The sequence below is a fragment of the Schistocerca americana genome, chromosome 5, assembly GCF_021461395.2.
Source record: "Schistocerca americana isolate TAMUIC-IGC-003095 chromosome 5, iqSchAmer2.1, whole genome shotgun sequence".
Taxonomy (NCBI): Eukaryota; Metazoa; Arthropoda; class Insecta; order Orthoptera; family Acrididae; genus Schistocerca; species Schistocerca americana.
Genome location: NC_060123.1, coordinates 563954592 through 563976385, shown reverse-complemented (window position 1 = coordinate 563976385; position 21794 = coordinate 563954592).

Genomic DNA, 21794 nt, shown 5'->3' with positions numbered 1-21794 from the left:
CCACATGGCGAGAGGAGGTAGCGGCGCACTATACATTTTCTTTCTTAGGTAAGCATTTTTTAGTGTTTTATACTTTTGGAATTTTGGTTTTTCAAGTTGACTTTAAATGACCTTTTTCATGTATGAAATGTACTAACTCGTTTTTTCCTCACAGCAGGTCAACTTGTGTGTGATTGCAACAGTACGGTCCCATTGAATACATTTTTGGAGAAAGGGACATCAGTTGCACCACAGGGCGGGAGGAGGGTGTGGCGCACGATACATTTTCTTTCTTAGGTAAGCATTTTTTAGTGTTTTATACTTTTGGAATTTTGGTTTCTCAAGTTGACTTTAAATGACCTTTTTCATGTATGAAATGTACTAACTCGTTTTTTCCTGACAGCAGGTCAACTTGTGTGTGATTGCAACAGTACGGTCCCATTGAATACATTTTTTGAGAAAGGGACATCAGTTGCACCACAGGGCGGGAGGAGGGTGTGGCGCACGATACATTTTCTTTCTTAGGTAAGCATTTTTTAGTGTTTTATACTTTTGGAATTTTGGTTTCTCAAGTTGACTTTAAATGACCTTTTTCATGTATGAAATGTACTAACTCGTTTTTTCCTCACAGCAGGTCAACTTGTGTGTGGTTGCAACAGTACGGTCCCATTGAATACATTTTTGGAGAAAGGGACATCAGTTGCACCACATGGCGAGAGGAGGTAGCGGCGCACTATACATTTTCTTTCTTAGGTGAGCATTTTTTATTGTTTTATACTTTTGGAATTTTGGTTTTTCAAGTTGACTTTAAATGACCTTTTTCATGTATGAAATGTACTAACTCGTTTTTTCCTCACAGCAGGTCAACTTGTGTGTGGTTGCAACAGTATGGTCCCATTGAATACATTTTTGGAGAAAGTGACATCAGTTGCACCACAGGGCGGGAGGAGGGTGTGGCGCACGATACATTTTCTTTCTTAGGTAAGCATTTCTTAGTGTTTTATACTTTTGGAATTTTGGTTTTTCAAGTTGACTTTAAATGACCTTTTTCATGTATGAAATGTACTAACTCGTTTTTTCCTCACAGCAGGTCAACTTGTGTGTGGTTGCAACAGTACGGTCCTATTGAATACATTTTTGGAGAAAGGGACATCAGTTGCACCACATGGCGAGAGGAGGTAGCGGCGCACTATACATTTTCTTTCTTAGGTAAGCATTTTTTAGTGTTTTATACTTTTGGAATTTTGGTTTTTCAAGTTGACTTTAAATGACCTTTTTCATGTATGAAATGTACTAACTCGTTTTTTCCTCACAGCAGGTCAACTTGTGTGTCATTGCAACAGTACGGTCCCATTGAATACATTTTTGGAGAAAGGGACATCAGTTGCACCACATGGCGAGAGGAGGGTGTGGCGCACGATACATTTTCTTTCTTAGGTAAGCATTTTTTAGTGTTTTATACTTTTGGAATTTTGGTTTCTCAAGTTGACTTTAAATGACCTTTTTCATGTATGAAATGTACTAACTCGTTTTTTCCTCACAGCAGGTCAACTTGTGTGTGGTTGCAACAGTACGGTCCCATTGAATACATTTTTGGAGAAAGGGACATCAGTTGCACCACATGGCGAGAGGAGGTAGCGGCGCACTATACATTTTCTTTCTTAGGTAAGCATTTTTTAGTGTTTTATACTTTTGGAATTTTGGTTTTTCAAGTTGACTTTAAATGACCTTTTTCATGTATGAAATGTACTAACTCGTTTTTTCCTCACAGCAGGTCAACTTGTGTGTGATTGCAACAGTACGGTCCCATTGAATACATTTTTGGAGAAAGGGACATCAGTTGCACCACAGGGCGGGAGGAGGGTGTGGCGCACGATACATTTTCTTTCTTAGGTAAGCATTTTTTAGTGTTTTATACTTTTGGAATTTTGGTTTCTCAAGTTGACTTTAAATGACCTTTTTCATGTATGAAATGTACTAACTCGTTTTTTCCTCACAGCAGGTCAACTTGTGTGTGGTTGCAACAGTACGGTCCCATTGAATACATTTTTGGAGAAAGGGACATCAGTTGCACCACATGGCGAGAGGAGGTAGCGGCGCACTATACATTTTCTTTCTTAGGTAAGCATTTTTTAGTGTTTTATACTTTTGGAATTTTGGTTTTTCAAGTTGACTTTAAATGACCTTTTTCATGTATGAAATGTACTAACTCGTTTTTTCCTCACAGCAGGTCAACTTGTGTGTGGTTGCAACAGTACGGTCCCATTGAATACATTTTTGGAGAAAGGGACATCAGTTGCACCACATGGCGAGAGGAGGTAGCGGCGCACTATACATTTTCTTTCTTAGGTAAGCATTTTTTAGTGTTTTATACTTTTGGAATTTTGGTTTTTCAAGTTGACTTTAAATGACCTTTTTTATGTATGAAATGTACTAACTCGTTTTTTCCTCACAGCAGGTCAACTTGTGTGTGGTTGCAACAGTACGGTCCCATTGAATACATTTTTGGAGAAAGGGACATCAGTTGCACCACATGGCGAGAGAGGTAGCGGCGCACTAAACATTTTCTTTCTTAGGTAAGCATTTTTTAGTGTTTTATACTTTTGGAATTTTGGTTTTTCAAGTTGACTTTAAATGACCTTTTTCATGTATGAAATGTACTAACTCGTTTTTTCCTCACAGCAGGTCAACTTGTGTGTGGTTGCAACAGTACGGTCCCATTGAATACATTTTTGGAGAAAGGGACATCAGTTGCACCACATGGCGAGAGGAGGTAGCGGCGCACTATACATTTTCTTTCTTAGGTAAGCATTTTTTAGTGTTTTATACTTTTGGAATTTTGGTTTTTCAAGTTGACTTTAAATGACCTTTTTCATGTATGAAATGTACTAACTCGTTTTTTCCTCACAGCAGGTCAACTTGTGTGTGGTTGCAACAGTACGGTCCCATTGAATACATTTTTGGAGAAATCGACATCAGTTGCACCACATGGCGAGAGGAGGTAGCGGCGCACTATACATTTTCTTTCTTAGGTAAGCATTTTTTAGTGTTTTATACTTTTGGAATTTTGGTTTTTCGAGTTGACTTTAAATGACCTTTTTCATGTATGAAATGTACTAACTCGTTTTTTCCTCACAGCAGGTCAACTTGTGTGTGGTTGCAACAGTACGGTCCCATTGAATACATTTTTGGAGAAAGGGACATCAGTTGCACCACATGGCGAGAGGAGGTAGCGGCGCACTATACATTTTCTTTCTTAGGTAAGCATTTTTTAGTGTTTTATACTTTTGGAATTTTGGTTTTTCAAGTTGACTTTAAATGACCTTTTTCATGTATGAAATGTACTAACTCGTTTTTTCCTCACAGCAGGTCAACTTGTGTGTGGTTGCAACAGTACGGTCCCATTGAATACATTTTTGGAGAAATCGACATCAGTTGCACCACATGGCGAGAGGAGGTAGCGGCGCACTATACATTTTCTTTCTTAGGTAAGCATTTTTTAGTGTTTTATACTTTTGGAATTTTGGTTTTTCGAGTTGACTTTAAATGACCTTTTTCATGTATGAAATGTACTAACTCGTTTTTTCCTCACAGCAGGTCAACTTGTGTGTGGTTGCAACAGTACGGTCCCATTGAATACATTTTTGGAGAAAGGGACATCAGTTGCACCACATGGCGAGAGGAGGTAGCGGCGCACTATACATTTTCTTTCTTAGGTAAGCATTTTTTAGTGTTTTATACTTTTGGAATTTTGGTTTTTCAAGTTGACTTTAAATGACATTTTTCATGTATGAAATGTACTAACTCGTTTTTTCCTCACAGCAGGTCAACTTGTGTGTGGTTGCAACAGTACGGTCCCATTGAATACATTTTTGGAGAAAGGGACATCAGTTGCACCACATGGCGAGAGGAGGTAGCGGCGCACTATACATTTTCTTTCTTAGGTAAGCATTTTTTAGTGTTTTATACTTTTGGAATTTTGGTTTTTCAAGTTGACTTTAAATGACCTTTTTCATGTATGAAATGTACTAACTCGTTTTTTCCTCACAGCAGGTCAACTTGTGTGTGGTTGCCACAGTACGGTCCCATTGAATACATTTTTGGAGAATGGGACATCAGTTGCACCACAGGGCGGGAGGAGGGTGTGGCGCACGATACATTTTCTTTCCTAGGTAATCATTTTTTAGTGTTTTATACTTTTGGAATTTTGGTTTTTCAAGTTGACTTTAAATGACCTTTTTCATGTATGAAATGTACTAACTCGTTTTTTCCTCACAGCAGGTCAACTTGTGTGTGGTTGCAACAGTACGGTCCCATTGAATACATTTTTGGAGAAAGGGACATCAGTTGCACCACATGGCGAGAGGAGGTAGCGGCGCACTATACATTTTCTTTCTTAGGTAAGCATTTTTTAGTGTTTTATACTTTTGGAATTTTGGTTTTTCAAGTTGACTTTAGATGACGTTTTTCATGTATGAAATGTACTAACTCGTTTTTTCCTCACAGCAGGTCAACTTGTGTGTGGTTGCAACAGTACGGTCCCATTGAATACATTTTTGGAGAAAGGGACATCAGTTGCACCACAGGGCGGGAGGAGGGTGTGGCGCACGATACATTTTCTTTCTTAGGTAATCATTTTTTATTGTTTTATACTTTTGGAATTTTGGTTTTTCAAGTTTACTTTAAATGACCTTTTTCATGTATGAAATGTACTAACTCGTTTTTTCCTCACAGCAGGTCAACTTGTGTGTGGTTGCAACAGTACGGTCCCATTGACTACATTTTTGCAGAAAGGGACATCAGTTGCACCGCAGGGCGAGAGGAGGTAGCGGCGCACTATACATTTTCTTTCTTAGGTAAGCATTTTTTAGTGTTTTATACTTTTGGAATTTTGGTTTTTCAAGTTGACTTTAAATGACCTTTTTCATGTATGAAATGTACTAACTCGTTTTTTCCTCACAGCAGGTCAACTTGTGTGTGGTTGCAACAGTACGGTCCCATTGAATACATTTTTGCAGAAAGGGACATCAGTTGCACCACATGGCGAGAGGAGGTAGCGGCGCACTATACATTTTCTTTCTTAGGTAAGCATTTTTTAGTGTTTTATACTTTTGGAATTTTGGTTTTTCAAGTTGACTTTAAATGACCTTTTTCATGTATGAAATGTACTAACTCGTTTTTTCCTCACAGCAGGTCAACTTGTGTGTGGTTGCAACAGTACGGTCCCATTGACTACATTTTTGCAGAAAGGGACATCAGTTGCACCACATGGCGAGAGGAGGTAGCGGCGCACTATACATTTTCTTTCTTAGGTAAGCATTTTTTAGTGTTTTATACTTTTGGAATTTTGGTTTTTCAAGTTGACTTTAAATGACCTTTTTCATGTATGAAATGTACTAACTCGTTTTTTCCTCACAGCAGGTCAACTTGTGTGTGGTTGCAACAGTACGGTCCCATTGAATACATTTTTGCAGAAAGGGACATCAGTTGCACCACATGGCGAGAGGAGGTAGCGGCGCACTATACATTTTCTTTCTTAGGTAAGCATTTTTTAGTGTTTTATACTTTTGGAATTTTGGTTTTTCAAGTTGACTTTAAATGACCTTTTTCATGTATGAAATGTACTAACTCGTTTTTTCCTCACAGCAGGTCAACTTGTGTGTGGTTGCAACAGTACGGTCCCATTGACTACATTTTTGCAGAAAGGGACATCAGTTGCACCACATGGCGAGAGGAGGTAGCGGCGCACTATACATTTTCTTTCTTAGGTAAGCATTTTTTAGTGTTTTATACTTTTGGAATTTTGGTTTTTCAAGTTGACTTTAAATGACCTTTTTCATGTATGAAATGTACTAACTCGTTTTTTCCTCACAGCAGGTCAACTTGTGTGTGGTTGCAACAGTACGGTCCCATTGAATACATTTTTGGAGAAAGGGACATCAGTTGCACCACATGGCGAGAGGAGGTAGCGGCGCACTATACATTTTCTTTCTTAGGTAAGCATTTTTTAGTGTTTTATACTTTTGGAATTTTGGTTTTTCAAGTTGACTTTAGATGACGTTTTTCATGTATGAAATGTACTAACTCGTTTTTTCCTCACAGCAGGTCAACTTGTGTGTGGTTGCAACAGTACGGTCCCATTGAATACATTTTTGGAGAAAGGGACATCAGTTGCACCACAGGGCGGGAGGAGGGTGTGGCGCACGATACATTTTCTTTCTTAGGTAATCATTTTTTATTGTTTTATACTTTTGGAATTTTGGTTTTTCAAGTTTACTTTAAATGACCTTTTTCATGTATGAAATGTACTAACTCGTTTTTTCCTCACAGCAGGTCAACTTGTGTGTGGTTGCAACAGTACGGTCCCATTGACTACATTTTTGCAGAAAGGGACATCAGTTGCACCGCAGGGCGAGAGGAGGTAGCGGCGCACTATACATTTTCTTTCTTAGGTAAGCATTTTTTAGTGTTTTATACTTTTGGAATTTTGGTTTTTCAAGTTGACTTTAAATGACCTTTTTCATGTATGAAATGTACTAACTCGTTTTTTCCTCACAGCAGGTCAACTTGTGTGTGGTTGCAACAGTACGGTCCCATTGAATACATTTTTGCAGAAAGGGACATCAGTTGCACCACATGGCGAGAGGAGGTAGCGGCGCACTATACATTTTCTTTCTTAGGTAAGCATTTTTTAGTGTTTTATACTTTTGGAATTTTGGTTTTTCAAGTTGACTTTAAATGACCTTTTTCATGTATGAAATGTACTAACTCGTTTTTTCCTCACAGCAGGTCAACTTGTGTGTGGTTGCAACAGTACGGTCCCATTGACTACATTTTTGCAGAAAGGGACATCAGTTGCACCACATGGCGAGAGGAGGTAGCGGCGCACTATACATTTTCTTTCTTAGGTAAGCATTTTTTAGTGTTTTATACTTTTGGAATTTTGGTTTTTCAAGTTGACTTTAAATGACCTTTTTCATGTATGAAATGTACTAACTCGTTTTTTCCTCACAGCAGGTCAACTTGTGTGTGGTTGCAACAGTACGGTCCCATTGAATACATTTTTGCAGAAAGGGACATCAGTTGCACCACATGGCGAGAGGAGGTAGCGGCGCACTATACATTTTCTTTCTTAGGTAAGCATTTTTTAGTGTTTTATACTTTTGGAATTTTGGTTTTTCAAGTTGACTTTAAATGACCTTTTTCATGTATGAAATGTACTAACTCGTTTTTTCCTCACAGCAGGTCAACTTGTGTGTGGTTGCAACAGTACGGTCCCATTGACTACATTTTTGCAGAAAGGGACATCAGTTGCACCACATGGCGAGAGGAGGTAGCGGCGCACTATACATTTTCTTTCTTAGGTAAGCATTTTTTAGTGTTTTATACTTTTGGAATTTTGGTTTTTCAAGTTGACTTTAAATGACCTTTTTCATGTATGAAATGTACTAACTCGTTTTTTCCTCACAGCAGGTCAACTTGTGTGTGGTTGCAACAGTACGGTCCCATTGAATACATTTTTGGAGAAAGGGACATCAGTTGCACCACATGGCGAGAGAGGTAGCGGCGCACTAAACATTTTCTTTCTTAGGTAAGCATTTTTTAGTGTTTTATACTTTTGGAATTTTGGTTTTTCAAGTTGACTTTAAATGACCTTTTTCATGTATGAAATGTACTAACTCGTTTTTTCCTCACAGCAGGTCAACTTGTGTGTGGTTGCAACAGTACGGTCCCATTGAATACATTTTTGGAGAAAGGGACATCAGTTGCACCACATGGCGAGAGGAGGTAGCGGCGCACTATACATTTTCTTTCTTAGGTAAGCATTTTTTAGTGTTTTATACTTTAGGAATTTTGGTTTTTCAAGTTGACTTTAAATGACCTTTTTCATGTATGAAATGTACTAACTCGTTTTTTCCTCACAGCAGGTCAACTTGTGTGTGGTTGCAACAGTACGGTCCCATTGAATACATTTTTGGAGAAATCGACATCAGTTGCACCACATGGCGAGAGGAGGTAGCGGCGCACTATACATTTTCTTTCTTAGGTAAGCATTTTTTAGTGTTTTATACTTTTGGAATTTTGGTTTTTCGAGTTGACTTTAAATGACCTTTTTCATGTATGAAATGTACTAACTCGTTTTTTCCTCACAGCAGGTCAACTTGTGTGTGGTTGCAACAGTACGGTCCCATTGAATACATTTTTGGAGAAAGGGACATCAGTTGCACCACATGGCGAGAGGAGGTAGCGGCGCACTATACATTTTCTTTCTTAGGTAAGCATTTTTTAGTGTTTTATACTTTTGGAATTTTGGTTTTTCAAGTTGACTTTAAATGACATTTTTCATGTATGAAATGTACTAACTCGTTTTTTCCTCACAGCAGGTCAACTTGTGTGTGGTTGCAACAGTACGGTCCCATTGAATACATTTTTGGAGAAAGGGACATCAGTTGCACCACATGGCGAGAGGAGGTAGCGGCGCACTATACATTTTCTTTCTTAGGTAAGCATTTTTTAGTGTTTTATACTTTTGGAATTTTGGTTTTTCAAGTTGACTTTAAATGACCTTTTTCATGTATGAAATGTACTAACTCGTTTTTTCCTCACAGCAGGTCAACTTGTGTGTGGTTGCCACAGTACGGTCCCATTGAATACATTTTTGGAGAATGGGACATCAGTTGCACCACAGGGCGGGAGGAGGGTGTGGCGCACGATACATTTTCTTTCCTAGGTAATCATTTTTTAGTGTTTTATACTTTTGGAATTTTGGTTTTTCAAGTTGACTTTAAATGACCTTTTTCATGTATGAAATGTACTAACTCGTTTTTTCCTCACAGCAGGTCAACTTGTGTGTGGTTGCAACAGTACGGTCCCATTGAATACATTTTTGGAGAAAGGGACATCAGTTGCACCACATGGCGAGAGGAGGTAGCGGCGCACTATACATTTTCTTTCTTAGGTAAGCATTTTTTAGTGTTTTATACTTTTGGAATTTTGGTTTTTCAAGTTGACTTTAGATGACGTTTTTCATGTATGAAATGTACTAACTCGTTTTTTCCTCACAGCAGGTCAACTTGTGTGTGGTTGCAACAGTACGGTCCCATTGAATACATTTTTGGAGAAAGGGACATCAGTTGCACCACAGGGCGGGAGGAGGGTGTGGCGCACGATACATTTTCTTTCTTAGGTAATCATTTTTTATTGTTTTATACTTTTGGAATTTTGGTTTTTCAAGTTTACTTTAAATGACCTTTTTCATGTATGAAATGTACTAACTCGTTTTTTCCTCACAGCAGGTCAACTTGTGTGTGGTTGCAACAGTACGGTCCCATTGACTACATTTTTGCAGAAAGGGACATCAGTTGCACCGCAGGGCGAGAGGAGGTAGCGGCGCACTATACATTTTCTTTCTTAGGTAAGCATTTTTTAGTGTTTTATACTTTTGTAATTTTGGTTTTTCAAGTTGACTTTAAATGACGTTTTTCATGTATGAAATGTACTAACTCGTTTTTTCCTCACAGCAGGTCAACTTGTGTGTGGTTGCAACAGTACGGTCCCATTGAATACATTTTTGGAGAAAGGGACATCAGTTGCACCACAGGGCGGGAGGAGGGTGCGGCGCACGATACATTTTCTTTCTTAGGTAAGCATTTTTTAGTGTTTTATACTTTTGGAATTTTGGTTTTTCAAGTTGACTTTAGATGACGTTTTTCATGTATGAAATGTACTAACTCGTTTTTTCCTCACAGCAGGTCAACTTGTGTGTGGTTGCAACAGTACGGTCCCATTGAATACATTTTTGGAGAAAGGGACATCAGTTGCACCACATGGCGAGAGGAGGTAGCGGCGCACTATACATTTTCTTTCTTAGGTAAGCATTTTTTAGTGTTTTATACTTTTGGAATTTTGGTTTTTCAAGTTGACTTTAAATGACATTTTTCATGTATGAAATGTACTAACTCGTTTTTTCCTCACAGCAGGTCAACTTGTGTGTGGTTGCAACAGTACGGTCCCATTGAATACATTTTTGGAGAAAGGGACATCAGTTGCACCACATGGCGAGAGGAGGTAGCGGCGCACTATACATTTTCTTTCTTAGGTAAGCATTTTTTAGTGTTTTATACTTTTGGAATTTTGGTTTTTCAAGTTGACTTTAGATGACGTTTTTCATGTATGAAATGTACTAACTCGTTTTTTCCTCACAGCAGGTCAACTTGTGTGTGGTTGCAACAGTACGGTCCCATTGAATACATTTTTGGAGAAAGGGACATCAGTTGCACCACATGGCGAGAGGAGGTAGCGGCGCACTATACATTTTCTTTCTTAGGTAAGCATTTTTTAGTGTTTTATACTTTTGGAATTTTGGTTTTTCAAGTTGACTTTAGATGACGTTTTTCATGTATGAAATGTACTAACTCGTTTTTTCCTCACAGCAGGTCAACTTGTGTGTGGTTGCAACAGTACGGTCCCATTGAATACATTTTTGGAGAAAGGGACATCAGTTGCACCACATGGCGAGAGGAGGTAGCGGCGCACTATACATTTTCTTTCTTAGGTAAGCATTTTTTAGTGTTTTATACTTTTGGAATTTTGGTTTTTCAAGTTGACTTTAAATGACCTTTTTCATGTATGAAATGTACTAATTCGTTTTTTCCTCACAGCAGGTCAACTTGTGTGTGGTTGCAACAGTACGGTCCCATTGAATACATTTTTGGAGAAAGGGACATCAGTTGCACCACAGGGCGGGAGGAGGGTGTGGCGCACGATACATTTTCTTTCTTAGGTAATCATTTTTTATTGTTTTATACTTTTGGAATTTTGGTTTTTTAGTTTACTTTAAATGACCTTTTTCATGTATGAAATGTACTAACTCGTTTTTTCCTCACAGCAGGTCAACTTGTGTGTGGTTGCAACAGTACGGTCCCATTGACTACATTTTTGCAGAAAGGGACATCAGTTGCACCGCAGGGCGAGAGGAGGTAGCGGCGCACTATACATTTTCTTTCTTAGGTAAGCATTTTTTAGTGTTTTATACTTTTGTAATTTTGGTTTTTCAAGTTGACTTTAAATGACGTTTTTCATGTATGAAATGTACTAACTCGTTTTTTCCTCACAGCAGGTCAACTTGTGTGTGGTTGCAACAGTACGGTCCCATTGAATACATTTTTGGAGAAAGGGACATCAGTTGCACCACAGGGCGGGAGGAGGGTGCGGCGCACGATACATTTTCTTTCTTAGGTAAGCATTTTTTAGTGTTTTATACTTTTGGAATTTTGGTTTTTCAAGTTGACTTTAGATGACGTTTTTCATGTATGAAATGTACTAACTCGTTTTTTCCTCACAGCAGGTCAACTTGTGTGTGGTTGCAACAGTACGGTCCCATTGAATACATTTTTGGAGAAAGGGACATCAGTTGCACCACATGGCGAGAGGAGGTAGCGGCGCACTATACATTTTCTTTCTTAGGTAAGCATTTTTTAGTGTTTTATACTTTTGGAATTTTGGTTTTTCAAGTTGACTTTAAATGACATTTTTCATGTATGAAATGTACTAACTCGTTTTTTCCTCACAGCAGGTCAACTTGTGTGTGGTTGCAACAGTACGGTCCCATTGAATACATTTTTGGAGAAAGGGACATCAGTTGCACCACATGGCGAGAGGAGGTAGCGGCGCACTATACATTTTCTTTCTTAGGTAAGCATTTTTTAGTGTTTTATACTTTTGGAATTTTGGTTTTTCAAGTTGACTTTAGATGACGTTTTTCATGTATGAAATGTACTAACTCGTTTTTTCCTCACAGCAGGTCAACTTGTGTGTGGTTGCAACAGTACGGTCCCATTGAATACATTTTTGGAGAAAGGGACATCAGTTGCACCACATGGCGAGAGGAGGTAGCGGCGCACTATACATTTTCTTTCTTAGGTAAGCATTTTTTAATGTTTTATACTTTTGGAATTTTGGTTTTTCAAGTTGACTTTAGATGACGTTTTTCATGTATGAAATGTACTAACTCGTTTTTTCCTCACAGCAGGTCAACTTGTGTGTGGTTGCAACAGTACGGTCCCATTGAATACATTTTTGGAGAAAGGGACATCAGTTGCACCACATGGCGAGAGGAGGTAGCGGCGCACTATACATTTTCTTTCTTAGGTAAGCATTTTTTAGTGTTTTATACTTTTGGAATTTTGGTTTTTCAAGTTGACTTTAGATGACGTTTTTCATGTATGAAATGTACTAACTCGTTTTTTCCTCACAGCAGGTCAACTTGTGTGTGGTTGCAACAGTACGGTCCCATTGAATACATTTTTGGAGAAAGGGACATCAGTTGCACCACATGGCGAGAGGAGGTAGCGGCGCACTATACATTTTCTTTCTTAGGTAAGCATTTTTTAGTGTTTTATACTTTTGGAATTTTGGTTTTTCAAGTTGACTTTAGATGACGTTTTTCATGTATGAAATGTACTAACTCGTTTTTTCCTCACAGCAGGTCAACTTGTGTGTGGTTGCAACAGTACGGTCCCATTGAATACATTTTTGGAGAAAGGGACATCAGTTGCACCACATGGCGAGAGGAGGTAGCGGCGCACTATACATTTTCTTTCTTAGGTAAGCATTTTTTAGTGTTTTATACTTTTGGAATTTTGGTTTTTCAAGTTGACTTTAAATGACATTTTTCATGTATGAAATGTACTAACTCGTTTTTTCCTCACAGCAGGTCAACTTGTGTGTGGTTGCAACAGTACGGTCCCATTGAATACATTTTTGGAGAAAGGGACATCAGTTGCACCACATGGCGAGAGGAGGTAGCGGCGCACTATACATTTTCTTTCTTAGGTAAGCATTTTTTAGTGTTTTATACTTTTGGAATTTTGGTTTTTCAAGTTGACTTTAAATGACCTTTTTCATGTATGAAATGTACTAACTCGTTTTTTCCTCACAGCAGGTCAACTTGTGTGTGGTTGCCACAGTACGGTCCCATTGAATACATTTTTGGAGAATGGGACATCAGTTGCACCACAGGGCGGGAGGAGGGTGTGGCGCACGATACATTTTCTTTCCTAGGTAATCATTTTTTAGTGTTTTATACTTTTGGAATTTTGGTTTTTCAAGTTGACTTTAAATGACCTTTTTCATGTATGAAATGTACTAACTCGTTTTTTCCTCACAGCAGGTCAACTTGTGTGTGGTTGCAACAGTACGGTCCCATTGAATACATTTTTGGAGAAAGGGACATCAGTTGCACCACATGGCGAGAGGAGGTAGCGGCGCACTATACATTTTCTTTCTTAGGTAAGCATTTTTTAGTGTTTTATACTTTTGGAATTTTGGTTTTTCAAGTTTACTTTAAATGACCTTTTTCATGTATGAAATGTACTAACTCGTTTTTTCCTCACAGCAGGTCAACTTGTGTGTGGTTGCAACAGTACGGTCCCATTGAATACATTTTTGGAGAAAGGGACATCAGTTGCACCACAGGGCGGGAGGAGGGTGTGGCGCACGATACATTTTCTTTCTTAGGTAATCATTTTTTAGTGTTTTATACTTTTGGAATTTTGGTTTTTCAAGTTTACTTTAAATGACCTTTTTCATGTATGAAATGTACTAACTCGTTTTTTCCTCACAGCAGGTCAACTTGTGTGTGGTTGCAACAGTACGGTCCCATTGAATACATTTTTGGAGAAAGGGACATCAGTTGCACCACAGGGCGAGAGGAGGTAGCGGCGCACTATACATTTTCTTTCTTAGGTAAGCATTTTTTAGTGTTTTATACTTTTGTAATTTTGGTTTTTCAAGTTGACTTTAAATGACGTTTTTCATGTATGAAATGTACTAACTCGTTTTTTCCTCACAGCAGGTCAACTTGTGTGTGGTTGCAACAGTACGGTCCCATTGAATACATTTTTGGAGAAAGGGACATCAGTTGCACCACAGGGCGGGAGGAGGGTGCGGCGCACGATACATTTTCTTTCTTAGGTAAGCATTTTTTAGTGTTTTATACTTTTGGAATTTTAGTTTTTCAAGTTGACTTTAAATGACCTTTTTCATGTATGAAATGTACTAACTCGTTTTTTCCTCACAGCAGGTCAACTTGTGTGTGGTTGCAACAGTACGGTCCCATTGAATACATTTTTGGAGAAAGGGACATCAGTTGCACCACAGGGCGGGAGGAGGGTGTGGCGCACGATACATTTTCTTTCTTAGGTAAGCATTTTTTAGTGTTTTATACTTTTGGAATTTTGGTTTTTCAAGTTGACTTTAAATGACCTTTTTCATGTATGAAATGTACTAACTCGTTTTTTCCTCACAGCAGGTCAACTTGTGTGTGGTTGCCACAGTACGGTCCCATTGAATACATTTTTGGAGAATGGGACATCAGTTGCACCACAGGGCGGGAGGAGGGTGTGGCGCACGATACATTTTCTTTCCTAGGTAATCATTTTTTAGTGTTTTATACTTTTGGAATTTTGGTTTTTCAAGTTGACTTTAAATGACCTTTTTCATGTATGAAATGTACTAACTCGTTTTTTCCTCACAGCAGGTCAACTTGTGTGTGGTTGCAACAGTACGGTCCCATTGAATACATTTTTGGAGAAAGGGACATCAGTTGCACCACATGGCGAGAGGAGGTAGCGGCGCACTATACATTTTCTTTCTTAGGTAAGCATTTTTTAGTGTTTTATACTTTTGGAATTTTGGTTTTTCAAGTTGACTTTAAATGACCTTTTTCATGTATGAAATGTACTAACTCGTTTTTTCCTCACAGCAGGTCAACTTGTGTGTGGTTGCCACAGTACGGTCCCATTGAATACATTTTTGGAGAATGGGACATCAGTTGCACCACAGGGCGGGAGGAGGGTGTGGCGCACGATACATTTTCTTTCCTAGGTAATCATTTTTTAGTGTTTTATACTTTTGGAATTTTGGTTTTTCAAGTTGACTTTAAATGACCTTTTTCATGTATGAAATGTACTAACTCGTTTTTTCCTCACAGCAGGTCAACTTGTGTGTGGTTGCAACAGTACGGTCCCATTGAATACATTTTTGGAGAAAGGGACATCAGTTGCACCACATGGCGAGAGGAGGTAGCGGCGCACTATACATTTTCTTTCTTAGGTAAGCATTTTTTAGTGTTTTATACTTTTGGAATTTTGGTTTTTCAAGTTGACTTTAAATGACCTTTTTCATGTATGAAATGTACTAACTCGTTTTTTCCTCACAGCAGGTCAACTTGTGTGTGGTTGCCACAGTACGGTCCCATTGAATACATTTTTGGAGAATGGGACATCAGTTGCACCACAGGGCGGGAGGAGGGTGTGGCGCACGATACATTTTCTTTCCTAGGTAATCATTTTTTAGTGTTTTATACTTTTGGAATTTTGGTTTTTCAAGTTGACTTTAAATGACCTTTTTCATGTATGAAATGTACTAACTCGTTTTTTCCTCACAGCAGGTCAACTTGTGTGTGGTTGCAACAGTACGGTCCCATTGAATACATTTTTGGAGAAAGGGACATCAGTTGCACCACATGGCGAGAGGAGGTAGCGGCGCACTATACATTTTCTTTCTTAGGTAAGCATTTTTTAGTGTTTTATACTTTTGGAATTTTGGTTTTTCAAGTTGACTTTAGATGACGTTTTTCATGTATGAAATGTACTAACTCGTTTTTTCCTCACAGCAGGTCAACTTGTGTGTGGTTGCAACAGTACGGTCCCATTGAATACATTTTTGGAGAAAGGGACATCAGTTGCACCACAGGGCGGGAGGAGGGTGTGGCGCACGATACATTTTCTTTCTTAGGTAATCATTTTTTAGTGTTTTATACTTTTGGAATTTTGGTTTTTCAAGTTTACTTTAAATGACCTTTTTCATGTATGAAATGTACTAACTCGTTTTTTCCTCACAGCAGGTCAACTTGTGTGTGGTTGCAACAGTACGGTCCCATTGAATACATTTTTGGAGAAAGGGACATCAGTTGCACCACAGGGCGAGAGGAGGTAGCGGCGCACTATACATTTTCTTTCTTAGGTAAGCATTTTTTAGTGTTTTATACTTTTGTAATTTTGGTTTTTCAAGTTGACTTTAAATGTCGTTTTTCATGTATGAAATGTACTAACTCGTTTTTTCCTCACAGCAGGTCAACTTGTGTGTGGTTGCAACAGTACGGTCCCATTGAATACATTTTTGGAGAAAGGGACATCAGTTGCACCACAGGGCGGGAGGAGGGTGCGGCGCACGATACATTTTCTTTCTTAGGTAAGCATTTTTTAGTGTTTTATACTTTTGGAATTTTAGTTTTTCAAGTTGACTTTAAATGACCTTTTTCATGTATGAAATGTACTAACTCGTTTTTTCCTCACAGCAGGTCAACTTGTGTGTGGTTGCAACAGTACGGTCCCATTGAATACATTTTTGGAGAAAGGGACATCAGTTGCACCACAGGGCGGGAGGAGGGTGTGGCGCACGATACATTTTCTTTCTTAGGTAAGCATTTTTTAGTGTTTTATACTTTTGGAATTTTGGTTTTTCAAGTTGACTTTAAATGACCTTTTTCATGTATGAAATGTACTAACTCGTTTTTTCCTCACAGCAGGTCAACTTGTGTGTGGTTGCAACAGTACGGTCCCATTGAATACATTTTTGGAGAAAGGGACATCAGTTGCACCAGAGGGCGGGAGGAGGGTGCGGCGCACGATACCTTTTCATTCTTAGGTAAGCATTTTTTAGTGTTTTATACTTTTGTAATTTTGGTTTTTCAAGTTGACTTTAAATGACCTTTTTCATGTATGAAATGTACTAACTCGTTTTTTCCTCACAGCAGGTCAACTTGTGTGTGGTTGCAACAGTACGGTCCCATTGAATACATTTTTGGAGAAAGGGACATCAGTTGCACCACAGGGCGGGAGGAGGGTGTGGCGCACGATACATTTTCTTTCTTAGGTAAGCATTTTTTAGTGTTTTATACTTTTGGAATTTTGGTTTTTCAAGTTGACTTTAAATGACCGTTTTCATGTATGAAATGTACTAACCCGTTTTTTCCTCACAGCAGGTCAACTTGTGTGTGGTTGCAACAGTACGGTCCCATTGAATACATTTTTGGAGAAAGGGACATCAGTTGCACCACAGGGCGGGAGGAGGGTGTGGCGCACGATACATTTTCTTTCTTAGGTAAGCATTTTTTAGTGTTTTAAACTTTTGGAATTTTGGTTTTTCAAGTTGACTTTAAATGACCTTTTTCATGTATGAAATGTACTAACTCGTTTTTTCCTCACAGCAGGTCAACTTGTGTGTGGTTGCAACAGTACGGTCCCATTGAATACATTTTTGGAGAAAGGGACATCAGTTGCACCACAGGGCGGGAGGAGGGTGCGGCGCACGATACATTTTCTTTCTTAGGTAAGCATTTTTTAATGTTTTATACTTTTGGAATTTTAGTTTTTCAAGTTGACTTTAAATGACCTTTTTCATGTATGAAATGTACTAACTCGTTTTTTCCTCACAGCAGGTCAACTTGTGTGTGGTTGCAACAGTACGGTCCCATTGAATACATTTTTGGAGAAATGGACATCAGTTGCACCACAGGGCGGGAGGAGGGTGTGGCGCACGATACATTTTCTTTCTTAGGTAAGCATTTTTTAGTGTTTTATACTATTGGAATTTTGGTTTTTCAAGTTGACTTTAAATGACCTTTTTCATGTATGAAGTGTACTAACTCGTTTTTTCCTCACAGCAGGTCAACTTGTGTGTGGTTGCAACAGTACGGTTCCATTGAATACATTTTTGGAGAAAGGGACATCAGTTGCACAACAGGGCGAGGGGAGGGTGTGGCGCACGATACATTTTCTTTCTTAGGTAAGCATTTTTTAGTGTTTTATACTTTTGGAATTTTGGTTTTTCAAGTTCACTTTAAATGACCTTTTTCATGTATGAAATGTACTAACTCGTTTTTTCCTCACAGCAGGTCAACTTGTGTGTGGTTGCAGCAGTACGGTCCCATTGAATACATTTTTGGAGAAAGGGACATCAGTTGCACAACAGGGCGAGGGGAGGGTGTGGCGCACGATACACTTTCTTTCCTAGGTAAGCATTTTTTAGTGTTTTATACTTTTGGAATTTTGGTTTTTCAAGTTGACTTTAAATGACCGTTTTCATGTATGAAATGTACTAACCCGTTTTTTCCTCACAGCAGGTCAACTTGTGTGTGGTTGCAACAGTACGGTCCCATTGAATACATTTTTGGAGAAATGGACATCAGTTGCACCACAGGGCGGGAGGAGGGTGTGGCGCACGATACATTTTCTTTCTTAGGTAAGCATTTTTTAGTGTTTTATACTATTGGAATTTTGGTTTTTCAAGTTGACTTTAAATGACCTTTTTCATGTATGAAATGTACTAACTCGTTTTTTCCTCACAGCAGGTCAACTTGTGTGTGGTTGCAACAGTACGGTTCCATTGAATACATTTTTGGAGAAAGGTACATCAGTTGCACCACAGGGCGGGAGGAGGGTGTGGCGCACGATACATTTTCTTTCTTAGGTAAGCATTTTTAAGTGTTTTATACTTTTGGAATTTTGGTTTTTCAAGTTGACTTTAAATGACCTTTTTCATGTATGAAATGTACTAACTCGTTTTTTCCTCACAGCAGGTCAACTTGTGTGTGGTTGCAACAGTACGGTTCCATTGAATACATTTTTGGAGAAAGGGACATCAGTTGCACAACAGGGCGAGGGGAGGGTGTGGCGCACGATACATTTTCTTTCTTAGGTAAGCATTTTTTAGTGTTTTATACTTTTGGAATTTTGGTTTTTCAAGTTGACTTTAAATGACCTTTTTCATGTATGAAATGTACTAACTCGTTTTTTCCTCACAGCAGGCCAACTTGTGTGTGGTTGCAGCAGTACGGTCCCATTGAATACATTTTTGGAGAAAGGGACATCAGTTGCACAACAGGGCGAGGGGAGGGTGTGGCGCACGATACACTTTCTTTCTTTGGTAAGCATTTTTAAGTGTTTTATACTTTTGGAATTTTGGTTTTTCAAGTTGACTTTAAATGACCTTTTTCATGTATGAAATGTACTAACTCGTTTTTTCCTCACAGCAGGTCAACTTGTGTGTGGTTGCAACAGTACGGTTCCATTGAATACATTTTTGGAGAAAGGTACATCAGTTGCACCACAGGGCGGGAGGAGGGTGTGGCGCACGATACATTTTCTTTCTTAGGTAAGCATTTTTAAGTGTTTTATACTTTTGGAATTTTGGTTTTTCAAGTTGACTTTAAATGACCTTTTTCATGTATGAAATGTACTAACTCGTTTTTTCCTCACAGCAGGTCAACTTGTGTGTGGTTGCAACAGTACGGTCCCATTGAATACATTTTTGGAGAAAGGGACATCAGTTGCACCACAGGGCGAGGGGAGGGTGTGGCGCACGATACATTTTCTTTCTTAGGGAAGCATTTTTAAGTGTTATATACTTTTGGAATTTTGGTTTTTCAAGTTGACTTTAAATGACCTTTTTCATGTATGAAATGTACTAACTCGTTTTTTCCTCACAGCAGGTCAACTTGTGTGTGGTTGCAACAGTACGGTCCCATTGAATACAGTTTTGGAGAAAGGGACATCAGTTGCACCACAGGGCGAGGGGAGAATGTGGCGCACGATACATTTTCTTTCTTAGGTAATCATTTTTTAGTGTTTTATACTTTTGGAATTTTGGTTTTTCAAGTTGACTTTAAATGACCTTTTTCATGTATGAAATGTACTAACTCGTTTTTTCCTCACAGCAGGTCAACTTGTGTGTGGTTGCAACAGTACGGTCCCATTGAATACATTTTTGGAGAAAGGGACATCAGTTGCACCACAGGGCGGGAGGAGGGTGTGGCGCACGATACATTTTCTTTCTTAGGTAAGCATTTTTTAGTGTTTTATACTTTTGGAATTTTGGTTTTTCAAGTTGACTTTAAATGACTTTTTTCATGTATGAAATGTACTAACTCGTTTTTTCCTCACAGCAGGTCAATGTGTGTGTGGTTGCAACAGTACGGTTCCATTGAATACATTTTTGGAGAAAGGTACATCAGTTGCACCACAGGGCGGGAGGAGGGTGTGGCGCACGATACATTTTCTTTCTTAGGTAAGCATTTTTAAGTGTTTTATACTTTTGGAATTTTGGTTTTTCAAGTTGACTTTAAATGACCTTTTTCATGTATGAAATGTACTAACTCGTTTTTTCCTCACAGCAGGTCAACTTGTGTGTGGTTGCAACAGTACGGTTCCATTGAATACATTTTTGGAGAAAGGGACATCAGTTGCACAACAGGGCGAGGGGAGGGTGTGGCGCACGATACATTTTCTTTCTTAGGTAAGCATTTTTTAGTGTTTTATACTTGTGGAATTTTGGTTTTTCAAGTGGACTTTAAATGACCTTTTTCATGTATGAAATGTACTAACTCGTTTTTTCCTCACAGCAGGTCAACTTGCGTGTGGTTACAACAATACGGTCCCATTGAATACATTTTTGGAGAAATGGACATCAGTTGCACCACAGGGCGGGAGGAGGGTGCGGCGCACGATACATTTTCTTTCTTAGGTAAGCATTTTTTAGTGTTTTATACTTTTGGAATTTTGGATTTTCAAGTTGACTTTAAATGACCTTTTTCATGTATGAAATGTACTAACTCGTTTTTTCCTCACAGCAGGTCAACTTGTGTGTGGTTGCAACAGTACGGTCCCATTGAATACATTTTTGGAGAAAGGGACATCAGTTGCACCACAGGGCGGGAGGAGGGTGTGGCGCACGATACATTTTCTTTCTTAGGTAAGCATTTTTTAGTGTTTTATACTTTTGGAATTTTGGTTTTTCAAGTTGACTTTAAATGACTTTTTTCATGTATGAAATGTACTAACTCGTTTTTTCCTCACAGCAGGTCACCTTGTGTGTGGTTGCAACAGTACGGTTCCATTGAATACATTTTTGGAGAAAGGTACATCAGTTGCACCACAGGGCGGGAGGAGGGTGTGGCGCACGATACATTTTCTTTCTTAGGTAAGCATTTTTAAGTGTTTTATACTTTTGGAATTTTGGTTTTTCAAGTTGACTTTAAATGACCTTTTTCATGTATGAAATGTACTAACTCGTTTTTTCCTCACAGCAGGTCAACTTGTGTGTGGTTGCAACAGTACGGTTCCATTGAATACATTTTTGGAGAAAGGGACATCAGTTGCACAACAGGGCGAGGGGAGGGTGTGGCGCACGATACATTTTCTTTCTTAGGTAAGCATTTTTTAGTGTTTTATACTTGTGGAATTTTGGTTTTTCAAGTTGACTTTAAATGACCTTTTTCATGTATGAAATGTACTAACTCGTTTTTTCCTCACAGCAGGTCAACTTGTGTGTGGTTACAACAATACGGTCCCATTGAATACATTTTTGGAGAAATGGACATGAGTTGCACCACAGGGCGGGAGGAGGGTGCGGCGCACGATACATTTTCTTTCTTAGGTAAGCATTTTTTAGTGTTTTATACTTTTGGAATTTTGGTTTTTCAAGTTGACTTTAAATGACCTTTTTCATGTATGAAATGTACTAACTCGTTTTTTCCTCACAGCAGGTCAACTTGTGTGTGGTTGCAACAGTACGGTCCCATTGAATACATTTTTGGAGAAAGGGACATCAGTTGCACCACAGGGCGGGAGGAGGGTGTGGCGCACGATACATTTTCTTTCTTAGGTAAGCATTTTTTAGTGTTTTATACTTTTGGAATTTTGGTTTTTCAAGTTGACTTTAAATGACCTTTTTCATGTATGAAATGTACTAAC